Source organism: Akebia trifoliata, chromosome 16 (assembly GCF_017979445.1).
Source record: "Akebia trifoliata isolate Shusen 1 chromosome 16, ASM1797944v1, whole genome shotgun sequence".
Taxonomy (NCBI): Eukaryota; Viridiplantae; Streptophyta; class Magnoliopsida; order Ranunculales; family Lardizabalaceae; genus Akebia; species Akebia trifoliata.
Window position 1 is genome coordinate 13,608,657 of NC_141390.1, and position 10,396 is coordinate 13,619,052.

Consider the following 10,396-nt stretch of genomic DNA (forward strand, 5'->3'; position numbering starts at 1 on the left):
TCCAGATTTTACTTTCTTGCTAGTCGAAGTTCTTTCTTCTTTTCATTCATTTCAGCTATATCCCTTTTTGTGGGCCTAAACCCCAGACCAAAATACGGAGTATGCTTTCTTGCTACGACCAGTGTAGCTTTTCCTCTTCCTCCTGGTCCCAACCCTTGCCTTGGTCGATAACCTGCTCTTATCATGATCCGACCAATCATAAGGTTTGGTCTCGATAGTTTTGCCCTTACCTTCTCCTTCCCTTTCTCGATGTGATTGACGGCAGCGAATTGGTATGAATCGTAGAGTGCCTTGTCCTTCGTCATCTCTATGTCAATGAATGGCACGTCCGGAGCTTGGCCAACCAGGATTAAGTTCTCTGCCAAAACAGATATCATCTTTTGCTCCATAATGAATTTGACTCTTTGGTGTAATGAAGAAGGTACAGCCCTTGCCATGTGAATCCATGGCCTACCTAGTAGTAAATTGAATGTTGTCGGTATCTCCATGACCTCAAATGTTACTTCAAAGGTGCATGGGCCTATTGTGATAGGTAAATCTACCTCTCCCAAGGAGTCTCTTCTTGAACTGTCAAAGCCTCGGACAACCTTGTTATTGGGCTTGACATGTGACCAGTCAGCATTCAATTTTTAGAAGGTCTCGAGTGGACAAACATTAAGCACTGAACCGTTGTCAATCAGTACCCTAGCAACCATCATGCCCTTGCATATCACCATAATGTTTAGTGGCTCGACGTGCCCCGTCCCTTCAGGTGTAAACTCATTTTCTGTGAAAATAATAGGATTGGGGGCCATGATCTGGCCAACTGTTTGCTCTAACTGTGCTGGTGAGGTAGTTACAGGTACATGTGATTTTCCTAGGACTTTCAACAATGCCTCTTGGTGCTCTTTCGATTTTTGCATTAGTCCCAGGATACTGATTTAAGCTGGCTGCTTGTTCAATCTATCTACTATGTTTTGCTCTCTCTTGAAGACGAGCTTAATAAAGTCTGCGGCTTCCTTGTCTGTTACTTTCACCTTTTCTTCCATCTTCTCATCCTTATATAGTTTGCCCTTTCCCTTTGCTTTCCTTTTTTCTTCGTTGGTTACCTCTTTTGTAGTCTCTTTGCTTTCTTCCCTGATTCTTATCCCATTTTCTGACATTTTCTGGCACTTCCCTGCCTTGGTTATACGGCCGATATCAGCCACCATTGCTTTCTTCATTATTTCGACCTCGACGGTTGTGGTGATGGTAGTCTCATAGCTCCAGGGAATTGCTTGATCAGAGCTATAGGGGAATGGTTTAGGTGAGTGTATGGTTATGGGAGGTGGATCGGGTTTCATATTGAGAATGAGAGGTGGTGGTGATGATTTGGATGCAGTGACGGTAAGAGTTGGTGGAGTGTATGGAATGACGAGTGGTGGACGTAGAGATGAGGTGTATGGTATATGTAGAGGGGGTCGAGTTGGGCCTTGGGAATTTGGCGGTGTATAGGGTATAACCAGAGGGGATCGAATAGTATTTTGGTGGTTTCGTGATCCGTAAGGTATAACAAAAGGTGGTCGTGTAGTGGTATTTTGATGAGGGGGATGGATGGTGAGGTTGGCCATTCTAAGAGGTAGTTGTGAATTCTGCGATGAATCTGTATAATGGTTGACTGTGTTAACCGTTAACGTCCTTGATTCCTTCGTGAAGCGTACCCTGACTTTTGCACCGATGGGCGCTATTAGATCCGAGGGATTGAAGTCGAGTTCTCTGTAAATGACATTTACCCTATGTCCACTCCCTTCCCCATTATGGGTAGGTAGGGTGTTTTGGTTGATGTTCTGTTGTTGTGGCGGGTTGGCAGGCCCATCTAGGATGAGAGCCTTTTTATCGATCAGGTTTTGCACTTGATGTTTGAGCTGCCAGCATTGGTCTGTAGAGTGCCTTGGTGCACCCATTTGAAATTCGCAGAACAGGTTAGGGTTGTACATTGGCCCTTTGGCAGCCTCAGGGTTTAGCGGACGTTTTGCCAGATATTCACCCCTAACTAAGATTGGTAGTAATTCTGATAATGTCATGGGTAACCTGGTGAACACTCTGTTTACTCTATTGGGCCGTGCCTGCTGGTTCTGCCCATATAGAGGTGCTTGCTGTGCAATTGGTGGAGGATTTGCTCGAAATGGATTCTAAGGTGGAGGGTTCCATGTTGGCGGTGCTGGTGCCTACGATGTCGATGGCGCTTGTGGTCTCGGTGCTGGTGAAGGGATGAAGGGGGTCGGTTTTGCTGTACGTTGTTGACCTGTGTTTCTTCCTTCTTCTTTCCCATGGGTGTAGACACCCCATTTTTGCATCCGCCTGATTAATCAACTCGTCAACCCAATCGCAATGATTCCCAATGATGGATGTGTATTCCATTGCTTTATTTTGTTACCCGATATGTTTCAGAAATCCGGATGAGGTATCTTGAATTGACAAAACCTTAGAAACCACGCTACGCTAGGAAAATACGACCCCAGAAACATAGAAATCATCATCTTGCAGACCAAAAAGAAGTTTTACGATAAAAATCACTAAAAATTGATCAAATTACCAAAATACCCCTAACCTCAAAACAACCCTAGAGCCTACGTTACGCTTAGAAAAACTCTCTCGAACACATAAAATAACAAATCGGAACCAAATAAATCATTTCGCCAATTTTAACAGAATTCGACAAAATTACGAAAATGCTCCTCATAAAGTTCATGACCATTTCACACAAAAAATTTCATAAATGACACAAACTAATACTTCCATTGAATTTCTTACGAAAAACTGATTCTAAAACATCCTAGAACATTAAAAACTGACTTAAAACGTGAAAAGTCCTCTCCGGGGGCAAAACGGTAATTTCACAATTTTCATAATTAAAAAATTCGAAATTAATAAATAAAATATTAAATAATTAAAGTGAAACATTAATGAAATTAATTTAAAATTTTGAACCGAAGAAATCGATCAATCGGATTTTCAAGTAAAATTGTTGAGGGTTCGTGAGATATTTCTTTAAGGACCCCTCCATTTGGGGGTCCAAAGAATTAAAGATATTTTAGAGGGGGGTTCTCCCAAAATTAAAAGTCAATCAAGCAAGACTAAGTTCAAGGTATTAAAGTCAATCAACTGATACTAAAGTCAAAATTAAAGTCAATTAAGCAAGACTGAAGCCAAGATATTAAAAGTCAATCAATTAAGACTAAAGTCAAAACATTAAAAGTCAATCAAATAAGATCAAAAGTCATAATAGAGTTCTAATTAAATAATAACTCAATCTAATAGAGTTCTAACTTAAAAACAATTCTACCTAAAACAATTCTAATTAAAACACAATTCTACCTAAAACAAGTCTAACTAAAACACAACTCTAATTAAAAGAACTCTAATTAAATACTAACTCTATCCAAATCAACCCCTAAAAACATCTATAAATAGAGGTGCTCACACCCTATTTTCGTATCAAATGATAAACCCTAAGAGAAATAGGTCTAGAAGCCCCCATAGCCTCCCATAAACCCTAGTTGTGGAGCTCCAACTCCTTACCTAACATCCCTCTTTCAATTTTAGCCTAGAAAACACCTAAAAGCCCTCCAAAAATACCTCCAAATCCGTAACAAATTTGAAGAGTTCAGATCCAAAAATAAGGAGATACCTTGATCTCGGAGATCCGAAATCAAATCCGGAGACAGAACGAAGCAAGGGAGTACGGTATAAGGAGCTATTTTTGTCAGATCTGAGGGAATAAAGCTTGCTATCGAAAAGGTATAAATTTTTTTTTATTATTATTTTTATCTAGGTTTTTAGCAATGTGATTTATTTAGGAAGTTAGTAGAGACCGGCTTTGGCCGGGCGGGGTTGGTGCCTAACACCTTCCAACCCCGTAACATGATCCCCGGACTCTTTTTCTCTTTCGTAGATTAGTTTACTTTTTTTTAAGAGTCAGTTTGATTCCTAGACCTTAACAACTAGGTGGCGACTCCCAAACCTCAAGGGTCAAAAGCGGATCCGCGCACCTCGCGGATTGAGGGCGCTTTCAATGGGCACTGGCTTTCTCTGAGGAGGGATTCCTGTTATTGTCCCTAGACTCATAAAGTCAAAGATCAGACCAGTTCGGATCCCATCTTCGACCCGATCAGCCACTTGTACCAGGTTCAAGAATGTGCTTGTGGTGTGCCCCACCAGATGAGTATAGAAGGCGTGCCCTAGTGTCGAGATAAATGTAGTGTTCATCTCTTACTCTGTCATTGCGGGCCTTACTTGTGAGGCAGACTCTCGCCACCTCTGTGCATACTCTTTCACCGTTTCTCTATACTTTCTTGTCATTTTGGCCATATCATTTTGATCTAGCCCCACATCAGTATTGAACCGGTAATTTTGCCAGAACATCTTGGTCAGGTCCTGCCAGTTCATAATGAGTGAGTGATCCAATCCAGAAAATCATTTGAGTGCCGACCCTGTTAATCTCCTCTGAAATAACTGCACCAACAACCTGTCATCCTCGCCATACTGGCACATGGATCCACAATATAACTTCAAATGCGACAGCGAACACCCTACTTCATTATATTTCTTGAATTTCGGACACTTGAATTTAGCCAGCAATTGTGCATTAGGGTAGAAACAGAGATCCTTGAATTGAGTTCCACTCATCGTGTTGAGGCCTTTCATCCTCCTCATCTCTTCCTGCAGAGACTCGATTTGTTGTGCCAATTTTTCATCTATTGCGCTCTTGGCTTCCGTGTCCCTGTACTCACATTCATCATCTGGAATGACCACAGGGGGTGGTCAATTCTGTGGAATATAGAGCGGAGGCCCCTGGTATTCAGGCACTGCAGGTGGCATTGTGGTCTGTGGTCCCTGTGGGGGTTGCTTAGGTAACTCTTGATTTGACCCGGATGCGTGCTGCTGTATCGTTTGAGCTTGTAGGATGCTGGCATTGGCTAACACAGTACTTACTATCTTCTCTTGCCTCTCGATTATTTTTAATAAAGCTGTGATTTGTGGATCGATGCCTAACATTTCGGTTACCGGGGTTTGTGCCGGTTCAGAAGAACTCATGGCGACGGTAGACGATCTGAGAAAATAGGGAGGCACTTCTGGCTGCTTGTATTTCTTTCGCTTGGCCACCTGTGGGTACAAAAGACCAAGTGTTACTATCTTGTTTACAAGAAAAATGAAGATGCATGATGTTTTATTAGATCAGGTAAAGTTGTTTATTGTGAGTTTTAACGAAAAAAATAATTTCTCGGCGCGAAGCCGGCATCAACACGGAGTTGGTAAAATATTTTACAAAAGAATTGCATCAGCACAGAGCTGGCATCAACATGAAGTCGAAAAAATATTTTGAAAGTGAAATTATCTCAGCATGGAGCTGGCATCGACACGGAGTCGGGAAAACATTTTGAGAGTGAAATTATCTCAGCACGGAGCTGGCATCGACACGGAGTCGGCATCAACACGGAGTTGGCATCAGCGCGGAGCTGGCACCAACATGGAGTCGGGAAAAATATTTTGAAAGCGAAATTATCTCAGCACAGAGCTGGCCTCGACACGGAGTTGGGAAAAATATTTTGAAAAAGTAATTATCTCAGCATGGAGCTGGCATCGACACGGAGTCGGCATCAACACGGAGTTGGCATTAGCACGGAGTTGGCATCGACACGAAGTCGGGAAAACATTTTGAAAAATAATTTCATCAGCACGGAGCTGGCATCGACACGGAGTCGGGAAAATATTTTGAAAAATAATTATCTCAGCACGGAGCTGGCATCAACACGGAGTCGACATCAACGCGGAGTTGGCATCAGCACGAAGCTGGCATCAGCACGGAGCTGGCATCAGCACGGAGCTGGCATCGACATGGAGTCGGGAAAGCATTTTGAAAAATAATTTCATCAGCACGGAGCTGGCATCGACACGGAGTCGGGAAAATAATTTAAAAATGTAATTTCATCGGCACGGAGCTGGCATCGACACGAAGTCGAAAAAATATCTTGAAAAAATAATTTTTGAGATAAATCACATTAGCATAACTCCTGTTTTTGGGTAGCCTCCAATTCAGTTCTATGAAATCATCGTCGGCCAGGCGGATCTCCAAGGAAGAGGTGGAACACAATGGCACTCTTAAATCACCTTGTTCCTTGAATAGACGTAGTTTATCCCCCTCGTATCAACAGGGTAAGATCTTTCTAGGCACCGACTTTGATCAAGGACTGCAATTGGTACTTTTTGAATTTTTTTTTTGTTTTTTTTTTTTTTTTTGAAAAAGTTGAATGCACTTGAGTAGATTGATCGATTGTTATCCTTGTTAGATCATGAACTTGTTCAAAATGGGATATGGATCCGGTTTGTAGTGGATCTGGGTCATAGACCCAGTCGAAACGGATATGGGTTGTGGTCCTAGTTGAGAATGGATTGGGTCGTAAACCTATTGTAAATGGATCTGGGTCGTTGACCTTGTTGGATTGGATCTGGATTGTGGTCTCAATGGATCTGGGTCGTGGACCAAGTTTTTTTTAAAATAGATCTGGGTCGTGGACCCCGTTGGGTTGGATTTAGGTCGTGGACCCAATTGGGTTGGATCTGGGTCGTAACCCAGTTGGAAATGGATCTGGGTCGTGAACCCAATTGTATTGGATCTGGGTCGTAACCCAGTTGGAAATGGATCTGGGTCGTGAACCCAGTTGGATTGGATCTGGGTCATAACCTAGTTGGAAATGGATCTAGGTTGTGACCCAGTTTGAAAATGGATCTGGGTTGTGACCCAGTTGGATTGGATTTGGGTCGTGGACCCAGTCGAAAATGGGTCTGGGTCGTGGACCCAGTTAGATGGTACGGATCGTGGGCCCGGTTTAAATGGATACAAGTGGGGACCCAGCTCACAAAATTATTTCGAGTTGGCAAATCCGCAAATTCTACCCCTCCCATTTTTTTTTTTTTTTTGTTTTGTTTTTGTTTTTGTTTTTTTTGTTCCCTTTTTTATTTTTGTTTTTTTTTTGAAAACATTAACTAACAAAATCCATTTCACTTAATTTGTTTAAAACTTTGGGATTCTTTTTTTTTTCTAAGGGGTCACCAATGTTTGATCAATTGTAAGTGGGCCCCTTCAAAATGGACTGTCGAGTTCACTCTATAGGGTCGAGTTCACTCTGGTCCATGTTAATGGCACGGATGTAATGCTCATTCTATTATCCGTGTCTTGGGCACGGATGAGACATTCACTGTTTCAACCGCGCTCAAGACACGGTTAAAGTAGTCATTGTTTCAACCGTGTTACAGACACGGATGAAGTACATTTTGGTCCATCCGTGCCATGGACACGGACCAGAATGAAATGCAGATTCTGGAATTTTCACAGAATTATTTCTTTGCCCCTAGTTTCCATGTCTCCCCTGTTTTCGGGTCTTCTGCTCTCTGTTTTTTTTTTTTTTTTGGATATGCATGATGCAACACATTTCCCCCCTCTTACCTAAGGGAAGAAAGATAAAATAAAAGAAAACCTATAATCTATACAACCATGCCTTCTTGGGCTTACAATGTAGGCTTCAAGGCCCGACAACAACTAAACCAACACAACTTTTGTCCGGGGGTCGATGTAAAACCTTAAGCTTGTGTCCTAGCATTGTCTAGTCAGGCACATGCATGCGGCTTAGTGGGTGACTTTACGGCTATCCAATCTTCAAACCTCGATGCATACCAAAGTACACACGTCGTTGGTTGGTGATTGGATTTGATGTATTCATTCCCAACACTTGAAATAACGATCTCAAGCCGTAGAACTACTAAGCATCGGGGCTTATAGATATTAAGGGTGGGGTGGCTCGGAAGTGAGGCTATGCTCGCAAGTGCACATGTGCATTTTTATTCATTACTTTCCATTGACCCCCTTACAAACATCTCAACGAAGCAACAAAAATGTAAGTAAATATTACATCGAGAACATAACAATGAAAACAAAAACGAAACAATACACACACAACAAACAACAAAAAAGATTAGTAAAAGAAAAATCTATTTTTTTTTCAAATGACCAGATTATCCACGAGGGATGAGCCATGGGTCCCCAGTGGAGTCGCCAGCTGTAGATACGTGGTTTTCGTCATTACGACGGCCACATCTACTAAAGTTTGGAGTCACCACCATTCATGTTATAAGTGGGTATGAATGGTCACCCGATGTACATTTTTCAAAAACGATATTTTTTGGCATGTAGTGACTCGCAATGGATAAAGATCAATCAAACCTTGAGATTCGGGTAAGCGGCTCGGTTGGAGAAAGGGGAAGGTGTTAGGCACCCCTTTCTCCCCGCCAAATGGCGGTAACCTCAAATTACTCGGTCATTTTGATTTAAAATAGATAATAAAAAAAAGTGCCACGTGGGGGTGTTTGTACCCTCAATAGGGATTCGCTTTTGGCTTGATCATAGGATCATCTCATTGAAGGAGATGATCCTAATGAATCATTTGCCTTAGGGACTACTCATTTAAAATGAAAATAAAAGAGAAGAAGGGGATATTAGAAGAGGGAGGAGGAAAGGATAAAGAGAGAAGGGGGGTGTGCTTCGAACCCACCTTGTACTCTTGGTCTTCTTTTCTTCTTCTTCTTCTTCTTCTTTGAATTCTCTTGAGTCCTTAGTGAGTTGAGAGTGAAGTTTTTTTTTTCTTAGAAGGTGGTATGAGAGAGTAGTAGAGTAGAAGAGGGGTGAGTAGAGTTTTCTTTTTTAAGGAGACTTGGTAACCATTTTTGGGATGAGGGGAGGGGTATTTATAGTGTTTGGAGGATGGTTTGAGGGATATAATGGGGTTAAAGGTTGAGAGAATAAAAAATGGCATGGGTTTTAGGTCCCTTGGACCATTGGGAGGTTTTAGGGCCTAGATTACTCAAAATTGCCATTTTTTGTCGTTTTGGGCCTTAGAGGCCCGTTGACCGATTTTGTTGGAAAATTGGTATTTTGAATGGAGTGGGGTATATAGGTGCGCGCCGAATCCTTTTAGTGGACCTACTAACCCATTGAGAGGTGTTAGAGGCCTTGATTTTGGCGAAAATTGATGATTCGAGCCATCGAGGCCCGTTGGCCAAATTTATTGGAACATTACTATTTTTGGGCCCTTTCGAGTGAGGGCCCGTTCAAATTGGGGTGTCTATAGATATGTTTTAGAAATTCGAATGAGGTATCTCAAACTAAAAAAACTGTAGAAACCGTATTACGCTAGGAAAATATAACTTCAAAAACATAGAAATCATCATCTTGCAGACAAAAAGAAGTTTTACGATAAAAATCACTAAAAAAATGACCAAATTATCAAAATACCCCTAACTTCAAAACATCCCTAGAGTCCACATTACACTTAGGAAAATCCTTTCAAACATATAAAACAACAAATCGAAATCAAATAAACATTTCTCCAATTTTCATAAAATTCAACAAAATTACAAAAATACCCTTCATAAAAGTTCATGATTATTTTCACAAAAAATTTCATAAATGATACAAACCAATATTCTCATTGAATTCCTTACGAAAAATTGATTCCAAAACATCCTAGAACATTGAAAAATGACTTAAAACTCAAAAAATCCTATCCGAGGGCAAAATGATAATTTTATAATTTTAATAATTAAAATTTTTGAAATTAATAATTAAAATATTAATTAATGTAAAGTAAAATCCTAATTAAAATTAAAGTCAATCAAGTAAGACTTAAGTCAAAATCCTAAAATTAAAGTCAATCAAATGAGACTTAAGTCAAAATCCTAATCAATTTAATAAGACCAAAGTCAAAACCCTAATAGAATTCTAATTAAACTCTAAAACTATCTAATGTAATTCTAATTAAACACTAACTCTATCTAAAATAATTCTAATTAAACATTAACTATATCTAAAAAACACTTTAAAAAAATCTATAAATAGGGGTATCTACAACCTATTTTCGTATCAAAAAATAAATCATAAGAAAAGTAGGTCAAAAAACTTCCCTAGCCTCCCATAAACCCTAATTTTGAAGTCCTAATTCCTTACCTAACATCCATACCCCAACTTTAGCTCAAAAAAATACCTAGAAACCCTTCAAAAATACCTAGAAATCCATAAAGAAATCAGAAAAATTCAGATATAAGAATAAGGTACTTCATCTTGGAGGTCTGAAGCGAATCCGGTGACAGATCTGAGGAGCTATTTTATCAGATCTGAGGGAAAAAAATCGTTACATTCGTCAAGGTAAATATTTTTATTATTTAGGTCTTTTTAGCAATGTAATCATTTTTGAAAATTAGTAGAGACCTGTGTTTGCTGGGCGGGGTTGGTGCCTAATACCTTCCAACCCCGTAACGTGATACCAAGACCCGTATTTTTTTTCATAGATTAATGTTATTTGCCTTTTAGAGTCATTGTTCGGTT